The sequence below is a fragment of the Anabrus simplex genome, chromosome 14 (genome assembly GCF_040414725.1).
Source record: "Anabrus simplex isolate iqAnaSimp1 chromosome 14, ASM4041472v1, whole genome shotgun sequence".
Taxonomy (NCBI): Eukaryota; Metazoa; Arthropoda; class Insecta; order Orthoptera; family Tettigoniidae; genus Anabrus; species Anabrus simplex.
This window is the reverse complement of record NC_090278.1, coordinates 63,999,335-64,022,219: the sequence shown is the minus strand read 5'-3', so window position 1 is coordinate 64,022,219 and position 22,885 is coordinate 63,999,335. Positions and strand designations below refer to the sequence as shown.

At 41.0% G+C, this 22,885-nt stretch overlaps 1 protein-coding gene across 1 annotated transcript in view; it reads right to left on the bottom strand.

The window, feature by feature from the left end:
• The window catches only part of LOC136885466 (uncharacterized), a 203,581-nt gene extending 181,721 nt beyond the window's left edge, over positions 1-21,860 (bottom strand). Inside the window, exon 1 of the mRNA XM_067158029.2 lies at positions 21,761-21,860. The gene's annotated coding sequence lies outside the window, so the exon portion shown is untranslated. The remainder of the gene's footprint in view (positions 1-21,760) is intronic.
• Positions 21,861-22,885: the final 1,025 nt, after the last annotated feature.

Here is a 22,885-nt window from a genome sequence, read left to right as displayed (position 1 = left end):
GATGCTGCGGAAATCAGCACATCTGGTCACGTTATGACGAGCTCCCCTTCTGGCGAGTAGAATACAACTTGTTTCCAGCTTGTGTGTCCTGTCGGTTTATTTTTATTGTGATGGCCTTGTCACAATCACTTGGAGGGTCAGTTTTAAATGGGAACGAAAGTGCAGAGTAAATCTCACGTACCGTACATAAATAAATACGTCTGAAAAGAGAACGCTAACACGAAAAGACATGCAACTTCCTCAACACGATATACAAGATTTTCAGGCATCAACAGAAGATTCAATATATTATTATTATTATTATTATTAATCTTTTTTCCTAGCATTAGTACAGGGTCCGATTTTAAACATGCCATCCTCCACTTCCTGCAATAAGGGCGTTAGTTTCAGTGATGCCCAGAAGACGCATGTCTTCCTTGATGCAGTCGAGCCGGGATCAGGAACCTCCAGAACCAAATTGGAGAGCTGTATCATTTGAGTCTGCAGGGCTTCGGACGACATGACCATACCATGTAAGTCGTGCATGTCGCATCTTCCAATCACCTTCGGACATCTTAATTTCTGATATGGTCCAGTCTCGTGAGAGCCAGTGACCAACATAACATTTTCATCTCTATACCATGTAGAACCTGCTCATGCTTCTTAGTAAGTTGTAGGCCAACATTCCGACTCACTGGTCGGACCATGGATTTGTAGACTTTTCCTTTCAGCCGGGTGGAAATTTTCTTGTCGCGTAGCTAGAGACGGGAATTTGCCAATTTTATTCCTGAGTTCAGAAACGTAGGCTTTTGAGATATACATCCTTTTTAAGGTCTTTTAAGCTAGATTTCGTTGGTTTTATTGTGCCTATAAATGCCTATTTCAGGGGTTTGTGCCTATTTGGAGTATAATTGCCTATTTGATGCCTTTTGAATCTATTTTAAAGAAGCCGATCTTCTTCCAGTGCATCATATTGTAATTGATGTGCTCAACAATATTATCTTCTCATTTCTCAAGATCTGTTTACCCCACAAACAAAAATGGAAATTCTCGCAAGTCACCAGAAATAGTTCTTGGGAAATTTCCGTCAGGAGAAACAAGGAACAATTTGACCTTCATCCTTCTAAGACATATACGAAAACCATTCAACTTCGAACTACGTTGCACAGCCCATATCCCTTATACCTCCTCGATGTGAACTGTCGTACCCTTGCGCTTCATCTTCAGAACGTGTTGTGATTTGTTGTGAAGAATTGTATCTGTGGCAATGCCCAAAGAAAAATCACCGGGCGAGTTGGCTGTGCGCTTAGGGGCGCGCAGCTGTGAGCTTTCATCCGGGAGATAGTGGGTTCGAGCCTCAATGTCGGCAGCCCTGAAGATGGTTTTCCATGGTTTCCCATTTTCACACCAGGCAAATAATGGGGCTGAGCCTTAATTAAGGCCACGGTCGCTGCCTTCCCACTCCTAGGCCTTTCCCATCCCATCGGCACCGTAAGACCCATCTGTGTCGGCGTGACGTAAAAAAAATGTAATTGCAAAGAACCACGTGTGTAAGTCCTACTGGCTGAAGCGGAGGATCACAGGGGATCCCAATTTCACTACGGATGGAAGGGTAGTCTTCTGCCAAGCTTGCTGTAAGGAGGTAAGTTAGTTTGTTCCTTTTATCTCTTTTTGGTGAATGGACTACGATCGCATTTCATTGTAGCATTTATAGGCCTGTTAATTTACGTACTGTGGAAAGTTGTTTTGCTGCGATGCTGTATTAGTCGTGAGCTTTCAATCATTTATAGCCTACTGCTAAAATATAAATAATAATTTAATTACTGAACGAGGAGTTAGAACGCCAGTGGTCTCTTGTCACAGACTGGATGAAAATTAAAAATCGGTATTTTGAACTCTGATTCAATTTCCTGTGAAAATAGAGATTTACAACTGAAATATTTTCTTTCTTTCTTTCTTTCTTTCTTTCTTTCTTTCTTAATCGGTTTACCCTCCAGTGTAGGTTCTTCCCTCGGACTCAGCGAAGGATCCCACCTCTACCGCCTCAAGGGCAGTGTCCTGGAGTGTGAGACTTTGGGTCGGAGGATACAACTGTGGAGAATGACTAGTACCTCGCCCAAACAGCCTCACCTGCTATGCTGAACAGGGGCCTTGTGAAGGCATTGGAAGATTGGAAGGGACAGGCAAAGAAGAGGGAAGGAAGCGGCCGCGTCCTTAAGTTAGGTACTATCCCGGCATTTTACTGGAGGAGAAGTGGGAAACCACAGAAAACCACTTCGAGGGTGGCTGAGGTGGGAATTGAACCCACCTCTACTCGGTTGACCTCCCAAGGCTGAGTGGACCCCGTTCCAGCCCTCGTGCCATTTTTCAAATTTCGTGGCAGAGCCGGAAATCGAGTCCGGGCCTGGGTGGCGGCTAATCACGCTAACTACTACACCACGGAAACGGACTACACTGAAATGTAATTTTAAAAAATCGTGAGTAACTTTTACCAGAACCACGTGTAGGCTCTAGTGAACTCTATTACGCTTCCGCTAAGCCTTCGCGAAACACAGGTTGAAGATCAAATGTGGTGCAACTAAGACGATGTCACAGAGGCTAAGCGTACAAAATGGCACGGCTATCTTTACAAGACCAAAGCAAAGCAAAGCAAAGCAAAGCAAAGCAAAGTCATCTCTGTACAGGCCATGAAGACCCTGGGAGTGATGGAAGGTAACGGCTTCCACTATTCGTAACCTCAGCACTTGATGGGGTAGAGTGGTTAGATCTACGCCCGGCCGCCTTTGCCCCCAGGAATTAACCTGGAACTCATTTTTGATGTAGGCTGAGTGAACCTCAGGGCCATATGCACCTCCGGAAGTGGAAACGGGGATTCGAACCCACGTCCTTCCGGGCCAACTGAGTACGCCTTTACCGCCTCGGCCAGGCAGCCCCCTTTACAAGACCAGGCCAGTGAAAAGACCGTTGGTCCGGATTGGTGAGGTCCGGTTGGTAACCGTTGTGCTGGGGAGGGGGGAGAGGGGGGGAGAGGGGGGGAGAGGGGGGAAGAGGGGGGGAGTAAAGACGTCTGGGGTGCATAAGCTCTAGCATCCCATCTGCTAAATTGTGACAAAAAGTAAGGTTATGGGCCCATGCCACGACCATTTCAAATCACGCGGTTTTCTAATTTTCAACGAGGGTGGCAGCCTTGTGGGTACACATGATGCAGGATCTATTGCAGGCAACAAAGCCGGTGAATAGCAACATATAAAATGTTCACGAATCTGAGATTTATAGTGCCTCCGTTTTAATTCTTCTATATACGTAAGAATACTGTCAGGGGCAGCTAGGCGAGTCCCTGGCAAGCATATAGAAAGTATCTTTCCTCTACGTTACTCAGGTATCGTTTCACGTCATTTTTATAAAAAAAATTCACCCGGTGAACTCGAAAGGAAACGGCCAGATTTTAACTGAACATTTTTGAAGACATATTTCCATGTAAATTACGAATTTTCTTGTTCCTACTTTGAAGTTTTGTACTTCTAGAAACATCACCTCTAATAGTCTTTCTTTTTTTTAATGAAATAAATGCATGTTTATACTAAGAATTGTTGAATTATCGCCAGATAGCCCAGGTGTAGAAAGTTAAGACATAGGAACATTGTAATTTAAGTCAATTTTATTATTTTTCAGATCAAATGTGAAAAGATACCATATAGATCAACATAGAAACACTGCGATGCATTTGACACGAGTACAGAAAGCGCTGTCATCGCAGCTTTTCTACCAATTCACTGTGAACAGCGACCAACAACAATTTTCTATAGACCTGTGCACTACAATAGTGGGAGCTAATACCCCCCTGCATAAACTGGAGCACCTTCAAACTTCAACAAGCTGCCAGGAGCAATCACTGAGTTGGAGAAGAGTGGCTTTCCCCTGGTGGAGTCATTTAGAGTAGTGGAAGAAGTCAGGAGACGTTTTGACCGAACCTCTGGGAAGGTAGGGGTAGAACCACAACAGATAACAGTCACCGTAATGTAACAAAGTCCACAAGGTTTTGTAGTAGCAGTCAAAGGGACGCACCATCATTCAAATATTATGAAAGAAACAAATCAACCCCTCAAGATTTTGGATTGACGTCCCTTTCGACTAAAAAGCTCATAAATACAAACTACTACCAACGGAAAATCTGATCGTAAAAACAAGACTAGTTCGATGAAACTAACTAATTCCACATTTTACTGTTCAAAACTATTAAATTACAGTAGCAAGCCTCAAAATTAAAACATGAAGCTGAATTCCAACGGATCCAAGATTTTAATTTTCAGACACCAATAAGTTTTAACTATAATTACGACTCAAATTTTAACACAGGAGCCAAATTACAATTGTTTTTAATAAACTAGAACTTTGAGAAAACAATTTTCAACATTTGAAGGTACTGTGTTTTGGATCAATCAATACTGATCTGCATTTAGGGCAGTCGCCCAGGTGGCAGATTCCCTATCTGTTGCTTTCCTAGCCTTTTCCTAAATGATTTCAAAGAAATTGGAAATTTATATAACATCTCCCTTGGTAACTCCCCTTCCTATAAATGAATATTTGCCCCAGTTTGTCCTCTTGAATTCCAACTTTATCTTCATTCACATTGTTTAGATATTTTATTACTTTATTTTTAGAATTATAATTAAGCACAAATTTGTCAAAACAAATCAAATACGACAGGTGTTAACCTTGAGATGATTACATAAGCTGAGGATGCTTGAAATTCAAGCGAAACATGTCCCTATAAAATAGTGTTGTAGCATTATGATCTAACAACATAAAACAAATTGTATTGAAAAGGTGGAATAAAAAATCACAATATTGTAAGCATATTATAAGGTAGCCGTTGTCAGCAAAAAGTTCCATAAGAGTCCTGCAGCAGAGTTTATGATGGAAAGCGACGGTAAAAGTAGCCAGGTTGCTACGAGGTGAGGTAGATGAAGCAGATGAACTAAAACCAGATGAAGTGGCTTCATTGAAGTTTTGTACAATCACTTCCTGTGATGTTGAGAGATCTTTCTCTGCCCGACAGGAGAACAAGACTGTTACCAGAAAACACTGAAAAGTTGCTTGTTGTAAATTCCTTTTACATTAATGTAAATCACAGATGGATTCCCCCTGTGGGTGGGGGCGGTAGAATAACACCCACGGTATCCCCTGCCTGTCGTAAGAGGCGACTAAAAGGGGCCCCAGGGGTTCTGAACTTTCGAGCGTGGATTGGCGACCACGGGGCCCTTAGCTGAGTCCTGGCATTGCTTCCCCTTACTTGTGCCAGGCTCCTCACTTTCATCTATCCTATCCGACCTCCCTTCGTCAACTCTTGTTCTTTTCCGACCCCGACGCTATTAAGTTTGCGAGGGCTAGGGAGTCATTAATTTTCACGCCCTTCGAGGCCCTTGTCTTTCTTTGACCGATATCTTCAATTTTCGAAGTGTCGGATCCCTTCCCATTTTCCCTCTGATTAGTGTTATATAGAGGATGGTTGCCTAGTTGTACTTCCTCTTAAAACAATAATCACCACCACCACCTCACAGATGGATTCAGTGAAAACAATAGATATGGAGTTTACAATTGTGACGTGTCAGAATGGACAACGAAAGCGTAGTGTGTAGGTGGCGCTACTTGATGGTGGCTCAGCCAGAGTCATATGAATATATATAAATATTCTCAATAATAATAATCATAATAATAATAATAATAATAATAATAATAATAATAATAATGAAAACCTACAACCTGTTTTCCAGTCATTGACCGGGTCAGGGATGTAATGAATGAATCATATATAGGCTATTATTACGATGGGGTCGCCACTCCCAAAGTGATATATTAATGAATGATAGATGCTACGAAATGAGAATGGAGAGTGTTGCTGGAATGAAAGATGACAGGGATAACCGGAGTACCCGGAGAAAAACCTGTCCCGCCTCCGCTTTGTCCAGCACAAATCTCACATGGAATGACCGCGATTTGAACCACGGTATCCAGCGGTGAGAGGCCGACGCGCTGCCGTCGGAGCCACGGAGGCTCGTAATAATATTATTAATAATAATAGTTACGAATAAAATAGCGTCTGTTTTATTCCTAGTAGTGTTACGGACGCCACGATTTATTCACCTACAAAATACAAATGTTTAGCGTTAGTTAAAGCCCAGTAGGGAGCATTTATTCAACATTTTAACGTGGTGAACATTCTGGAAAAGTCTAACAACGTATAGGCACTCTGTGGGAGAAATACTGAGAACGAAAAAGCCGATTGTTTTCGTAATTTTAACACTGCTGCGATTAAAAAAAAAAAAAAAAAAAGCAAAGCTGTCAAGGAAAGGCGTTGGGTGAAGTTCTCCCAATCACTATCACTGCGGTGATACACGAGTTTGAAATGGAGGCAGAAAATAATGAGAGAAAGAGGGTAGGCCATGAAGGCCCTTGGAGGAGTGGAAGGTAAAGGGTTTCACCATTGTTAACCGCGGTACGTGATGTGGTAGAGTAGTTAGCTCTACGCCCGGCCGCCTTTGCGCCCAGGAATTAACCTGGTACTCGTTTTTGGTGTAGGCTGAGTGAACCTCAGGGCCATATGCACCTCTGGAAGTGGAAATCTCGTTTCTTAAATTTTACGACTTCCTGACGGGGATTCGAACCCACGTCCTTCCAGACGAACCAAGCAGGCAGCCCATTTATTTATGCTCACTGCAGTTTACGTGTTTCGACCTGATACAGTAAGGAGTTAGGACTACAACCTCAAATATTTTTGTAATGTACGTACCGGGTGAGTTGGCCGTGCGGTTAGGGGTGCGCAGCTGTGATCTTGCATCCGGAAGATAGTAGGTTCGAATCCCACTGTCGGCAGCTCTGAAGATGGTTTTCCGTGGTTTCCCATTTTCACACCAGGCCACCTTAATTAAGGCCACGGCCGCTTCCTTCTAATTCATAGGCCTTTCCTATCCCATCGTCGCCATAAGACCTATCTGTGTCGGTGCGACGTAAAGCCACAAGCAAAAAAAAATGTAATATACGTAATGAATTACAATTTTCACTATTACATTTTAAGAGGTGCTTTAGAAGCATTTCTACTATAATATAGAGTTAACGTGGATAAGCTGTGGCTTGTCGTTGCTTGGGTTTAAATTATCTGATACATAATGTACATTACCATCAATAACATCAGTTAGGTCATTTATTTGAAGACATACTGTACATCTATTTTGTAGATAAATTTACATTGTTGTGGTAGATACATTTACAATGTCGTTGTACTTTAATCTTGGATACTAAATATCCATGCCCCCACTCAATATGAAACTCATTCGCTATTTAGTTATTATTAGGGCTCGGATGTTTAAGACCTAATAATAGCCCAAATAAGCAAGCAAATATGACCTCTAAAGTGACGAAATATGACCTCAAAAGTAGAGAAATGTGACGTAAAAATTACAAAATATGATCCGAAAATGATTAACCTAAGTGGACATTTTAAATAAATTATAAATCGAAAGGGTAATTCCTACGATACATATTTGTTAAATAAATTCTTTATTCTTACTTTCACATTCATTTTCTGAATATATATGTTTAGCAGGTATTCACAGTCTATTGTCCTTGATTCACTTATCGAACATTTGTGAATACATACCTATAAACAAATACAGTAGAGACAATACGTGACACTTACGGATTTCGCCTTGATAAAATGGGAGACAATTCGACGGTGGCGCTCCTAGTGACTTGACCTGAACAAATCGCACTAAATTCAAATATCAATGGAAATGTGTATACGGAAATGGATAAATAAATTACGTCTAGAAAGAAAGTGGTATTGAGATATTAACTTCGAAATTGCTAAAGCAATTCTGGATAAATGAATGAAGAATTATTTAAAAAGGTATTATTCAAGGACTGAAATTAGACACATAAACAAGATATGAAATGGGCTGCTGTGATATGGCTTGATCTTTCATTTATGCATTACTTTCTTAGCTTTGGCATTCCTGCCTGAACTCTTACGGTTGGATTTGTCTTTTTTCTCATTTAAAAAATATTGTATGATCACATTAAGACACTTGTCAATAAAAATATCGGCACATTCCTTACACACATGATGCAATAAATTAACATTTAAAAGCTGGACAATTTTCCTCTTAACATGAAGCCTACTAACAGAAAGAAAATCTATAAAATCCCGGCTTTAATCTGAGAAGAGGGATTAAAGAAAGAAAAGTATAAAAATGCTGTCGATAGTGATGCTTTGAGGAATATTTACGAACAATTAGAGTAAAAATGTAACATACCCTTGGCTGTATAGTCGAGGATTTTTAAAGTCGCTGGCCTGGAAATGATCTGAACAGATCTTATAATTCTTATATAAGCGTAACGTCCCTTCTTTCTCGTACACCTTATCCAAATCACTTCTGTGACATTTCAAAACCCACAGATCACACCTACAACAACACATCGGTATTGAAGGTTAACTGCTGCACTATACAATAAAATATGCGTAGTACATTTTATGCCAGTTAAAATATGGGTCGAGCAGGTCAGAAGATTATGAAGTACTATAAAAATCTCTTTGTCAGTGGAAAAATATATCTGCAAACACAATGTTACTTACATGTTCTTGTCACGAGGGAACCTGAAGAACGACCGCGCATTTTTCTCTACATCGTTATTACTGCAACAAAACACAGCACATACCTTTCCCCTCATGTTGAGAGGAGATATCAAGGAATGACACACGCTACTATTTAATTATGTCAACTCACTGAAAACGCATAAACAACACCAAAAACTTCACACAAAAATACACGTGCTCTTATGAGAGAATCAGTACTGTTCAGGTCTATCCGCTAGAGTGAGCTCCAATAGCTGTCCCTCGATATCTCGCTCAGTGTCGCGTATTGTCTCTACTGTATTTACTATAAAGTACCGGTACTAGGTTCGATAAGATTATCAGATCACACAACATTTTAAAAGTCAAAACATGTTTGCACCCTGTAGTGGTGATTTAAAATACGAGAAAACTAGAAATCAATCTATTTTTTAAAAATATTTTGGAACGTTCAAGCCCAGATTCATTAATATTATTAAATGCGTTAAAGTTTAAACTGAGCACCACGAAACGAATTAAGTAGATGTCTTTCAATACATTATGGTAGGGCGGCAGGGCCTACAGTGCAAACTGGCATATCTTTTTCATTCTTCTCCGCGGGTGGAATTGAAGTGTATGACAAGATTCATCTTCAAACCCATCAGGCGCAAAAGAACTCCGATTAATACTTAACACATTTTTGTGAGTAGAGAAGCTCGTTTCTACGTCACAAGGTTATTGGTGCATATTTAAATCATGTAAACGGTGCAGTGAAGTCGAGGGCCTTTATTCTATACCACCGGTATTCCACTTGTAATAACTGCAGATGTGATACCGAGAAGCAGTTTTGTGAACAATAGTTCGCATTCGATAAGTTGATTTTGTATAGCTATAGCTGTCGTCAGACCACCGAAATATGACAGAAATATGGCGTTTCTACGAAAATAGCTCAAAATATGACCTTAAGCCAAAAAATAGCCAAAATATGCATTTATATGACAAATAAAAATCGCTTAATTTTGACGATAATCACCCGATTTGCACCAAAATACAATCAGGCAAGAAAATAGACACAAAGAAAAAATATGACTTTTCCTAAACATCCGAGCCCTAGTTATTATTATTATTATTATTACCATCGGACGGCTGATAAGTTTTAAATACTATTGCCAAATTCAGTGAACATGGAAATTCAAACAACACAGCAAAATCAAGCACTAAACTGGTTGAATTATGTAAATATAATACTTTCTGCTGAATGTATAACAGGAATTTTACTTTTCAAGAAATGGAAATGTCCACCTCTGTGGTGTAGTGGTTAGTGTGATTAGCTGCCACCCCCGGAGGCCCGGGTTCGATTCCCGGCTCTGCCACAACATTTGAAAAGTGGTACGAGGGCTGGAACGGGGTCAACTCAGCCTCGGGAGGTCAAATGAGTAGAGGTGGGTTCGATTCCCACCTCAGCCATTCCTCGAAGTGGTTTTCCACTTCTCCTCCAGGCAAATGCCGGGATGGTACCTAACTTAAGGCTACGGCAGCTTCATTCCCTCTTCCTTGTCTATCCCTTCCAATCTTCCCATCCCCCCGCAAGGCACCTGTTCAGCATAGCAGGTGAGGCAACCTGGGCGAGGTACTGGTCATCCTCCCCAGTTATATCCCCCGATCCAATGTCTCACGCTCCAGGACATTGGCTTCGAGGCGGTAGAGGTGGGATCCCTCGCTGAGTCCGAGAGAAAAACCAACCCTGGAGGGTAAGCAGATTAAGAAGAAGAAGAAGAAGAAGAAGAAATAAAATACTGCCATTCCCATCCAAAGAATGGTAAATCGTAGCTTGTACGCTTAAACCATGTACCTTTGTAAATTATTGTAAAACAATAATGCGTTAGTTCTCTTTGAATGTATGAATGTAAACAAATAAAACTGTTTGCATCAAGCGCACTATTAATCAAACACGAATATCTTGAAGAGATCTGTTTTCTTGCAATTATAGCGTTTTTTCTTAAACACTCTACCCCATTCAGCTTTTCGCTGAGTAATAACGGAAAGCTTTGTAATGACAATCGAACAATCCTTTTAATAGTTTTATTAAAATATCAATTAGGTTTGTTGATAAAATACTTACAAAGACGGGATAATAAAAAGAGTCGTAACTTCGGCAGCGGTTATAGTCAATTAGTGCAGGCATTTGACAGGGTATTTCAAATAGCAGTTCAACGGTCCTACCTATCACGAAGGTAACAACTTCTTTGAATAACGCGATACTGTTGTAAATTTTGTTTAAAGAAAGGATTTCAACAGAATAGACAGTATTTCACTGGCCAAATAGTTAACAGTCGTAACTGTTATTTATTATTGTCGCTCTTTGGATTCAAATATTGGCATTGGTGGCTACAGTAGTGCAGTGTACCAAGAAAATATAAATAAAAATAAGCTGATTCTTGTATTCCGATCATTTGTAGTTCTGAGTAGGCAGTTAGAGTATCCGTGATTTATATTTCACACCCTCGATATTTCAGTAGTTATGAGCGGTTAGCTAATAATCAAGTTTCTAAATTCCAATAATTGCAATTCAAGTCCCTGGCGTAGTTTAGACAGAAATACTTTGGAGAAATTATTGTAAACAAGCTCATATTTTTCAGTATTTAAGGACACTTATTCTCCGTCCCCCGGGGGAGTAGGGATAATAATAGTAATCCACCATCTGTAATAATCACATAACCACATTTCAGTTGAGAATTGTAGTGTAGATACGGTATATCAGGTAGTATCTTGCTTGTTATATTCGTGCAGTGGCGAAGCTATTAGTTAATTAATGGGTAGGCAGGAAATTTTACCTTAAAGTTTCTTGTTGAGGAGTTCCATAAGTCGAGTTGTCTTGGTTGTAAAATGGTCAATCATACGGCCCTTCAATACTTGATCACTCATCAATTCCTTCACAAGCATTTTCTCGATAGAAATGGTACTAAGACTGCTGAGTCTTTCAATGTTAATTGAATTACGCAAAAATGTTTTTATCCTCTTCAGAGTGATCATACTCCTTACAGAGGAAGCCGTGGCCACAGGAAATGTTTTTTTGCTAGCGGCTTTACGTCGCACCGACACAGATAGGTCTTATGGCGACGATGGGATAGGAAAGGCCTAGGAGTTGGAAGGAAGTGGCCGTGGCCTCAATTAAGGTACAGCCCCAGCATTTGCCTGGTGTAAAAATGGGAAACCACGGAAAAAATCTTCAGGGCTGCTGACATTGGGATTCGAACCCACTATTTCCCGGATGCAAGCTCACAGCCGCGCGCGCTTAACCGCACGGCCAACTCGCCCGGTACAGGAAATGTTCATATTAAATGAATCAATTTTGACACTTCCTCATACACTGGTCAATCTTTCCCTATTAAAAAGGTATAAATGTTCATAAGACTGCTCTGTTTAATACCAGGGAAGCTCTCTTTGTAAACTATGAACTGATTTCGATCTAACAACTCAACAAACCGGATGCTTTCAAAATCGCCAAACCGTATTTCTATTTGCATAATTAAGGTGTCACCACCAAACAAAACACACGTATAACAAAAAATGTTATTGCTTTCGGAACAGGCTGTTAACCACGAATATCGTGTATACCAAGAAAATTGAAATTTTCTCGCTACTTTACCGTCAAAATACTTAATAAGTTAATAACCAAATTAGGCATACGTCTTTTGTATTTGGCTACACACTTTTCTTCGTAAGTCCAAGATAAGAACGCTTTACGTTTTAAAGAGTTCAAAAGACTCGTTAATTTCCCGAAGGGGCCTACATCACATATCATTTCAACGCGATTTTCAACCGGATGATGTCAGTCTCGTTTTAAGCAACTAACAGTCCATGACTCAGTTGTTACAAATAAATCATATAACCTAATGCACGGATTTCCCACTAATTCCAAAGAAAAACACACACTTAAAAACAGGGTACCGCTACTTCATTGTCACCTTCGCGCTGGGAGTTACTACGCTCTCAAGTAACACAGGAGGCTTGCCTCTCTGGTGTTTTCCAGAAATATAGCCAACCCATTCAAACACTTTTGTCTAGTCCAATAGCCCTCGTGATAACTCGTCACCAGTAGTGGAGTTCGACGGCTTCTTAAGAGCTGATGTAAATCTATTAATGTTCTGAGAGTGCATATTTTTGTAGATAAGAGGATGGTTGACCTAGGGGTTAGCTCCGCACAGGAAAAGGATATCTGATATCAACCGTAGTCTGGCAGGAAGTGACATTTCAGTGGCTTCGACTAAGAAAACGTTCGTGAGTGATGATTTCATAGCTCCTGAACAGAGCCTGATAGCTAGATACCAAAGAACGTAAAGTTTACGAAGAACATAATGTGGAGCGTTGCCGAAGAAATCCAGGACAGGTCGAAGAAGAATGCGATGGAGTGTTAAACATAGTGGATGGGTCCTCTCCCCACCGTGTACTAGTAACAGCTTGAAGAACATTGAGCGCACACTGGACGAAATTTGGATCATAATGGGCTAGGGATGGAGTAAAGTCGAGTCCTGTGCCTGGAAATCGGTGCTACTTATAGTCTGGAATCGAGTCCTGAGAATGTGTAAACTAGGACGATGAAATGAGGCAAACCTCGATATGGGACAGTTTTACGATCATTGATCTGTATACTGTAGTTCTTACACAGGTATTAACGGTCCAATACCCTTCTCTATTAAACCAACTGAACAAGTCATTGGTGTTCGATCATTCTACCTCATCGTTCGGTCAAATTTAACCACATCGTTCTCTCGCCAATTCGATTAAGTATTTCTTCGAGAGATTAGGGAGACACCACCCTGGCATTTACCTGGAGATGAATGGGATGCCACGGAAAAGCCTTTCGAGGATCGTCGGTGATGCTATTCGAACGAAGGTGTCTCCCGAATCCCTCGAAGAAATACTGAATCGAATTGGCGAAAAGAGAGCGATGTGGTTAAATTTGACCGAAGGATGAGATAGAATGATCGAACACCCAGGACTTGTTCAGTTGGTTTAAGAGAGAAGTGTAGGAAGTAAGAACGGTAAGCGTAGATCAAGGTATGAATATGCCAAACAGATTAGAACACGTTAAGTAGTTACGTATAAATTAAAAGATCAGCAAAGGATAGGGGGGCATGGAAAGCTGCATCAAGCTAGTCTACAGACTAATGACCCGAACGACAGCAAAAACAACACGATCGGACGAAAACTAAAGTTGATTACTGAGGTCTGGTAGGAAATAAACTTATAAAGTGAATGGATCCTGGCACAACTACATAAAGTAATGTCAACCTCACCTAGGATCTCGTGTTCGCCATTCAATGTTCATAAAGTAGAGAATCCTGGTAGAAAAAAAAAAATATATATATATATATATATGCGTACGTCTGTTAGTGTCGGGAGTGTCCGAGGACATGTTCGGCTCGCCAGGTGCAGGTTTTTTGATTCGACATCCGTAGGCGACCTGCGCGTCATGAGGATGATGAAATGATGATGAAGACGACACACAGATCCAGACCCCGTGTCAGCGCAATTAACCAGTGACTGTTAAAATTCCCTACCCTTCCGGGAATCGAACCCGGGACCCCTGTGACCAACGGCCAGCATGCTAACCATTTAGAATTATTATTATTATTATTATTATTATTATTATTATTATTATTATTATTATTATTGTTTCCTGGTCTTTTCCCCAAACCTATATGCAGGAATGTAGTCAATATTGCGTGTTTCTGTGGAGGCAAGTAGTGTGGTGCTTTGTGTTTTATGTACAAGAAAAGTATATTAAGACGAACACAAAAATGCCCAGTCCCCGAGCGGGAGGAATTAACCATACATAGTTAAAAGTCTTCTCGAAACGACCGGGAATTGAACCCGGGACCAACGGAACTGAAGACCAGTACTCTGACCATTCATCCAAGGCGCCGGATGATGATTAATAATAATAATAATAATAATAATAATAATAATAATAATAATAATACTTTTTTACGTCCCAATAGAAATAAGACTACATAGGTATGAGGATAGATTTTAAACGTTAAATTTTGAACAAAATAAAGCCCATTCACAAAAACGCTCGAACAGGGCTGAAATATTTTTAATGAAGGGCAAAAATCTCAAAATTTGAACACTTTTCTAGAAAATCACATAGCCACCTCTTGTGAGCCAGGATCGAACCTGCCAAGTTGAGGTCAGAAAGCCAGCACCTTAACCGTCTGAGCCACTCATCCCGAGAATAATAATAATAATAATAATAATAATAATAATAATAATAATAATAATAATAATAATAACAATAACTCGTGTCCCGCAGCTGTTTTCAGGCGCACCCCAATGAAGGTGAGCTGTCTGTGTAGCATTTTAATCAAATACCAACCAGCCTTCCTGCCGTTCTTAAATCATATTCTACTACTACTACTACTACTGATAATAATAGCCTACACTATTTTCACCGGGGTCCGACTCCTTGGCTGAATGGTCAGCGTTAGGCCTTCGTTTAAGAGAGTGTCGGGTTCGATTCTCGGCGCGTCTGGGATTTTAATCGCGTCTGATTCTTCTGGGTTGGGGACTGGGTGTTTGTATTCAGTAGCGGCGATTGGGGGAGAAAACACTATATTTGTATTCCATTTTATCCAGCTGAAACTAGGAATTATTTAAAAAGAACAATTAGTACAAACCCTGTTGTATTATCAGCTAATTCTTTCCTTTATTTTATTTAATTAATAACAAAATTATTAGCGGAAATACTCACAGAATATCGTTAGTCGAGGTTAACCGATTTGTATAGCACCACAGCAAGTAGTGGAAATTTTGCATGTTCTGTGAGGAAGGGTAGCAGGGGTATATTTCTTTTGCCAAGATCATGGACACTGAGGTATGATTTACCCGCTTGTCCCGCGCATTCGTCAGTCTGGCAGTCTCTTTAGTATCTGTTAATTTCTTAGTGCGTAATCCAATACTAAATGATGTTCAATCAATCAATCACTACTGATCTGCATTTAGGACAGTCGCCCAGGTGGGAGATTCCCTATATGTTGTTTTCGTAGCTTTTTCTTAAATGCTTACAAAGAAATTGGAAATTTATTGAACATCTCCCTTAGTAAGTTATTCCAGTCCCTAACTCCCCTTCTTATGAACTAATATTTGCCCCAATTTATCCTCTTGAATTCCAGCTTTATCTTCATATTGTGATCTTTCCTACTCTTAAAGACTTTAAAGACGCCACTCAAACTTATTCGTCTACTAATGTCATTCCACGCCATCTCTCCACTGACAGCTCGGAACATGCCACTTAGTCGAGCAGCTCATCTCCTTTCTCCCAAGTCTTCCCAGCCCAAACTTCGCAACATCTTTGTAACGCTACTCTTTTGTCGGAAATCACTCAGAACAAATCGAGCTGCTTTTCTTTGGATTTTTTCCAGTTCTTGAATCAGGTAATCCTGGTGAGGGTCCCATACACTGGAACCATACTCTATTGTCGCGGCCACGAAATTAGGCGGGTCAGAGAAATTACGCTGTTGCCAAGGTTATGTAGCAACTGGCGATGAAATGTCTAACTGAACACATTATTTCGGAGCGCGAGGCGAGTTGTTCTCTCTCAAGCTCCTGATGTTACTTCATACAATGTTAGAAACAAATTATAGTACAAGCTTCAGAAAAGACTGCTGATTCCAGTGGTATAACTATTTTCCATATAAACCACTTTAAATAATTATGAAAAATAAAATCTTGAACGACTAAGTTTAAATCCGTAGAATCATGTATTAACAATTTCAGTAAGCGGCCAAGTTTTTATTTCTTCAGCCAATAAAATTTTGTCTGCGGGAAAAATGTTAAAAATAGCCTGACATATTTTTTATCTGAAACATAGTTCCGTGAGTCTTGTAATTTTCCTGGAAAATGGCCCGGAAAGCGATCATGTAAATGCCGCTAGCCGAGGCAGTTCGGGGCGCGTGCACCAGCACAGGCTGCAGGACGCCGTAAATACTTTCGGATTACATATTAATCCGTATCAGTTTTAATTTATTTTGAATGTCTTGTTCCTCTCTGCCACTCCTCTCTTGACTTGAGCGCAAATCAATTCACATTCACTATCCATCTTTAACTGCACTTACGATTCGAACTCAACTGCTTGACAGGGAATGACGGGTAAGGTGGCCTGGAGCGGATGGGCTTCAGTTTGACAGCACTACACGATCGGCGTTGCCAATCCGTGCCCGGAGGTAAGCGACTTTCGACCATCTGTCGCTTCGCCGTTCCCATATCTGACGACAGCGCGGTTTTCCTCACCCGCCAAATTTGGTGGCCGCGACAAATAGTTGGGGTCTTACTAGAGACTTACATGCCCTCTCCTTTACATCCTTACTACAACCCCTAAATACCCTCATAACCAGGTGCGGAGATCTGTACCCTTTGTTTAACTGCAGAATCACACCGTACTTCCATTTAATTGTAAAACATGTGTAATATTGTTCCGTTGGTGAAAGTTTTACTGTATAGTATTGAATCAAAATCTAAAAGAAAAACTCATTATAACACTTCAGTTGTTAGACTGTCAGCCCTTACCTCTATTTTTTCAGTTTCAATTTATATGCCCCCACACTCCCACCGCGGCACTATATCCCACAAACCCAGGTACTTTTTGTTGTATGCCCAAACACTTCTAACTCCCAATCGCCGCTACTGTAATTGTATTTGTCCCAACACTCTCCTCTTCATATTCAGACAACACATCACCACAGAAACACGCAATAGCAATTACATCCCTCCACTACGGTTGACGTCAGGAAGCTCGTCCGGCCGTAAAAAGGGCCCAAATCCACATGTGCTACACAGTTCGCAGCCGCGACCCCACAGGTCTTAATATAAGGAAAGATCTTCATTCAGGTAATCACATAAATGGGATTGTAAATAAAGGGTGCAGATCTCAGCACATTTTTATGAGGATATTTAGGGACTGTAGTAAGGATGTAAAGGAGAGGGCATATAAGTCTCTGGTAAGACCCCAACTAGAGTATGGTTCCAGCGTATGGGACTCTCACCAGGATTACTTGAGTCAAGAACTGAAAAGAAAAAGAAAAAACAAAACAAAGAAAAGCAGCTCGATTTGATCTGGGTGATTTCCGTCAAAGGAGTAGCGTTACAAAAATGTTGCAAAGTTTGGGCTGGGAAGACTTGGGAGAAAGGAGATGAGCTGCTCGACTAAGTGGTATGTTCCGAGCTGTCAGTGGAGAGATGGCATGGAATGAAATCAGTAGACGAATAAGTTTGCTTTTTTGCTAGTTGCTTTACGTCGCACCGACACAGATACCTCTTATGGCGACGATGGGACAAGAAAGGCCTGGGAATGAGAAGCAAGCGGCCGAAGCCTGGTGTGAAAATGGGAAACCACGCAAAACCGAATAAGTTTGAGTGGTGTCTTTAAAAGTAGGAAAGGTCACAATATGAAGATAAAGTTGGAATTCAATAGGACAAATTGGGGCAAATATTCGTTTATAGGAAGGGGAGTTAGGGATTGGAATAACTTACCAAGGGAGATGTTCAATAAATTTCCAATTTCTTTGCAATAATTTAAGAAAATGCTAGGAAAACAACAGAACAGGGAATCTGCCACCTGGGCGACTGCCCTAAATGCAGATCAGTAGTGATTGATTTGTTGTTGTTGTTGTTGTTGAGGTGAGGTCCGCCTCTGTGGTGTAGTGGTTAGCGTGATTAGCTGCCACCCCCGGAGGCCCGGGTTCGATTCCCGGCTCTGCCACGAAAATTTGAAAAGTGGTACGAGGGCTGGAACGGGGTCCACTCAGCCTCGGGAGGTCAACTGAGTAGAGGTGGGTTCGATTCCCACCTCAGCCATCCTGCAAGTGGTTTTCCGTGGTTTCCCACTTCTCCTCCAGGCGAATGCCGGGATGGTACCTAACTTAAGGCCACGGCCGCTTCCTTCCCTCTTCCTTGCCTATCCCTTCCAATCTTCCCATCCCTCCACAAGGCCCCTGTTCAGCATAGCAGGTGAGGCCGCCTGGGCGAGGTACTGGTCATACTCCTCAGTTGTATCCCCCAACCAAGAGTCTGAAGCTCCAGGACACTGCCCTTGAGGCGGTAGAGGTAGGATCCCTCGCTAAGTCCGAGGGAAAAACCGAACCTGGAGGGTATACAGATGATGAATATGATGATGATGATGATGATGATGATGATGATGTTGAGGTGAGGTGAGGTGGGGGGACGCGGTAAAAGAAGCAGAAGAATAAAAGTAAGAAGAGGCTGAGTGGCTCAAAAGGTTAAGGCGCTGGCTTTCTGACCTGGGATTGGCGGGCTTCGATCCTACGTCAACCTCGTATCGTTAGATTTACTGGCACGTAAAAGAACTCCTGCAGGACTATATTCCGGTATTCGGCGCCTTCGAAACCGTAAAAGCAGTTAGTGGGACGTAAAAAAACAACATTTTTATTGATCCTGACTCAGTACGGCGGTATTTCAAAGAGCGCATATAGGCTATCAATCAATCAATCAATCAATACACCAATACACCAATCAATACACCAGTCTCGTGCCGATAGATTTTATTTATTCTTCTTCCAGACCTTTACCATTTATCTGGGGTCGGCACTCTATGGTTTTAGCCCAGCTTCACGGTCAGATGCCAGATGGAGGGATTTATTACGTGTTTCTGTGGTGCGTGTTATACACAAATTAATCCGTTACGAACACCCAGCCCCCAAACGATATATAATTACAGTAGAAGTCCGATAGTCCGACACGATCGGGACCGGCCCGGTGCCGGATTACCGAAAATGCAGGACTATCCGGCGGTACCTGTTACTACAATATAGGTTAAGGCGTACAGCGAAAAAAGCTGTAACATGGCGTTTTTCAGTAAAATCTTTTTGTTTTTATAATGTCGTAAATTTTTGACGAGCCAATATTAAATTCATTCAACAAAATATTTATATTCTCACCTTTCTCCAGGCGTTCGATGATTTTCAGTTTCTGGTTGATGGTCAGAGTTACGTGCTTACGTTTCTTTCCTGATTTGAAAATTGAAGAATATTTCAGTTTCGAGAACATTGTCACTGCTTAAATACCAGGAAAACATACACAGGGCGCTTTGATATGTATGTTCACTACAGTACTGCACTACTGTAATACGGATCCTAGATCGCAAGAGGAAAGTACTGTAGCGAAAAGTGCTGGCAATCAAAACAATGAACTGAACCTGTGTGTGGTGACAGCCAACAATGCCTATTGTGTCTAGCAATTGCAGACGCGGAGTGGACACTTCCGTGTGGTTTCGAACTGCGCCGTGTGCTTTAACTGTCACAAACGCAAAAAAAACAAAATAACATTAAAAAAATGTCCGACTCGTTGGCTGAATGGTCAGCATACTGGCCTTCGGTTCAGAGGGTCCCGGGTTCGATTCTCGGCCGGGTCGGGGATTTTAACCTTCATTGGTTAATTCCAATGAGTCGGGGGCTGGGTGTTTGTGCTGTCCCCAACATCCCTGCAACTCACATACCACACACAACACTATCCTCCACCACAATAACACGCAGTTACCTACACATGGCAGATGCCGCCCACCCTCATCGGAGGGTCTGCCTTACAAGGGCTGCACTCGGCTAGAAATAGCCACACGAAATTAAAAAAAAAATTAAAACATAAAAAATCCTGGATTGGTGCCGGACCATTGGGCGTTCCGGACTGTTGGATGCCGGACTAATGGAATTCTACTGTAGCTGGACGCGGTTAAAATATTCCCAACCCGGCCAGGAATAGAACTCGGGGCCTTCTGGACATAGTCCCTACGCTAATCATTCAGTCAAGGGGCCGGACTAGAGTCGATATATTTACCGGCATGAAATATAACTCCAACGAGCTAAATATTCCGATAAGCTCAGTAATAATAATAATAATAATAATAATAATAATAATAATAATAATAATAATAATGAGGGATGTATTTCCCTTCCTTTCTGAACCACTTTCCAAACCACCAGCATACAGGCAAAGGCCAGTGCTGACTGTATTACACTGTCCTATTTATTGATCTGTTCTCTTTTTCAGTAGTTGATGGATTAATGATGCATTCTAAATCTATTCCTGTTCGTCTATTTTAACAGTATCATCCAGAATTAAAAAAGAAAAGAAACAGTATCGTTTACATCTTATCACCACTGCATTTTCCTGTATTAAAACACATGGCAAAGACTCGGAATGATGTAAGAAATGCAAATCTCTGATTACTGGTTAATGAAAAACAGCATTAATTCAATATCTCAGGAATATAATCCTCTTTTTTTTATGGACAGGTTTTAACAATCGGCCATTAAATTATGGAATTAAGAAGGAAGAAAAAGGTTGTCGCAACAAGAAGCTAATAAATATTGGATTTATGGCGGCAGGAAAGGACTTACTCGTTTGATAGTTTTTTATTTGTAGGCAGAGAGATAACGTACTGTAATCTTATCCATACGTTCTCCTTTAATAACCTATTACAACTCGCGCCGTATAAACCGATACCAACCACAAAAAAAAATCCGCCAATAATAATTCTTAAATCATATTGTATGTATGTATGTTCAGTCCGTCAGCGATGCCGCTGGTGGGATCCTCAACAGCTCTGCCATCAGCTGTCATAGATGGCCTAGGCATCACTGAAGAGGCGTACTAGGGAAATGATGAGTGAGGTAGTTTCCCGTTGCTTTCCTCACCGAACTAGAGTTGCTATTATATATCAGTCTGCCAAGCCCACTGAAAAGCATACACCAACCGACCCTATGAGCAACATTTTCACACCATTCGTAGCAGGGACTGGCTGCATAAGGATTGGCATTACTAGCATCGCTCACACCTCAGTCACTTTCATATTGTCAAAGCCAAGGACAAGACAGAGACAGATCTATGAAAGTAACAAAATTGCTCTAGCCTATACCAAAAGACATAGTGCACTGTAAACACTAGGTCCTGCCAGCAAAGGCGGTTAAATAATATTAAGATTAGTAAATGTAATATTAGAAACAGTCTGTGGCTGTTTGTTATTTATCTATAAACATATCTATACTTAGACACGATGGTAGTAAGAAACAGTGTACCAATCTTTAATTATAATCATGTCAAATAATGAATTGTATGTTTTAAACAAATACAAAGGCCTTGTTAACTGTTTTAACTTACCCTCCCAAGATGAAATCGCGGCGTGACGTAGGTGGTTGCGGTTTTAAAAGGTTATAAGATGGCGCCTCCGCCCCTTTCGCTTTAAATGGTGAGCTCCATCAGGGTAACTTTGTATTCGTTGGAACAACCTTCTGATGTCACACTGAACAGAACGCACTCACTCACTCACTCACTCACTCGTAACATAATAATAATAATAATAAAATACACTTTTAAAGGGTTATTGAATTTCGAGTAATATAAAAGTAACGTAACAAGAAGGGAGGCGTATTTATAAACACAAGTTATGATGAAGATTCACTTTATAAATAAAACAACTACTGGTACTCGATGTGTATTTCCAGGCTACTTAGCGCGAGACAAGAATATCCAGCTGCAGCAGCATAATCCAGGCACTGACAACAGTCCCACTGGCAGCGCGGCTAACTGAAAGACTAAAAACGTACGTACTCGACATCGATGAGTTTCTAGGTGGCTAGAAACGGAACTGCGCATGCGTCAGCGAAGCGCAAGGGATGATTAGACGCAGGGGTATCAAAAGCGCATTCCATTACATCCAACAGTCAGTCCTTGTTCGGTGGCAATGTTTATCTTTTTTCTTTCACGACACCTTAGCGACACTAATATTTCCTTTTCTTGCTGAAGTACTATGGAAACATTCCAGGAACGCTGAATTGATACAGACGCTGCAGGAGAAGCAGTTTTATTATCTATCTATCTATCTATCTATCTATCTATCTATCTATATATATATATATATATATATATATATGTTACGGAGATCTCCGTGGTAGTTAGAGGTGAAAGAAGGTGCGGGCTGGAATAGGTCTCAACTACAGAAGTTCGAAAGATGAATTAAAATTTCAACAAGGTTATATTTTCAAAACTTAACAATGGTAACATATATTTTGAAAACTTAACAAGTCAACAACAAGCCAAAACTCAAATACAGAAAAATTACAAGTGTTAGAGGATTATTACAAGGTCTGGGCTTCGAGCCCCACAATCACAATCCTTGAGCTATTAGCCCAACTTTACCAAGGTACAAAATCGAACAAAGGGGCAGAAAACCCCATCATGCCAAGGAGCACTTGCTCCTAATTACAATGTTAAGCCTCCTAGAGG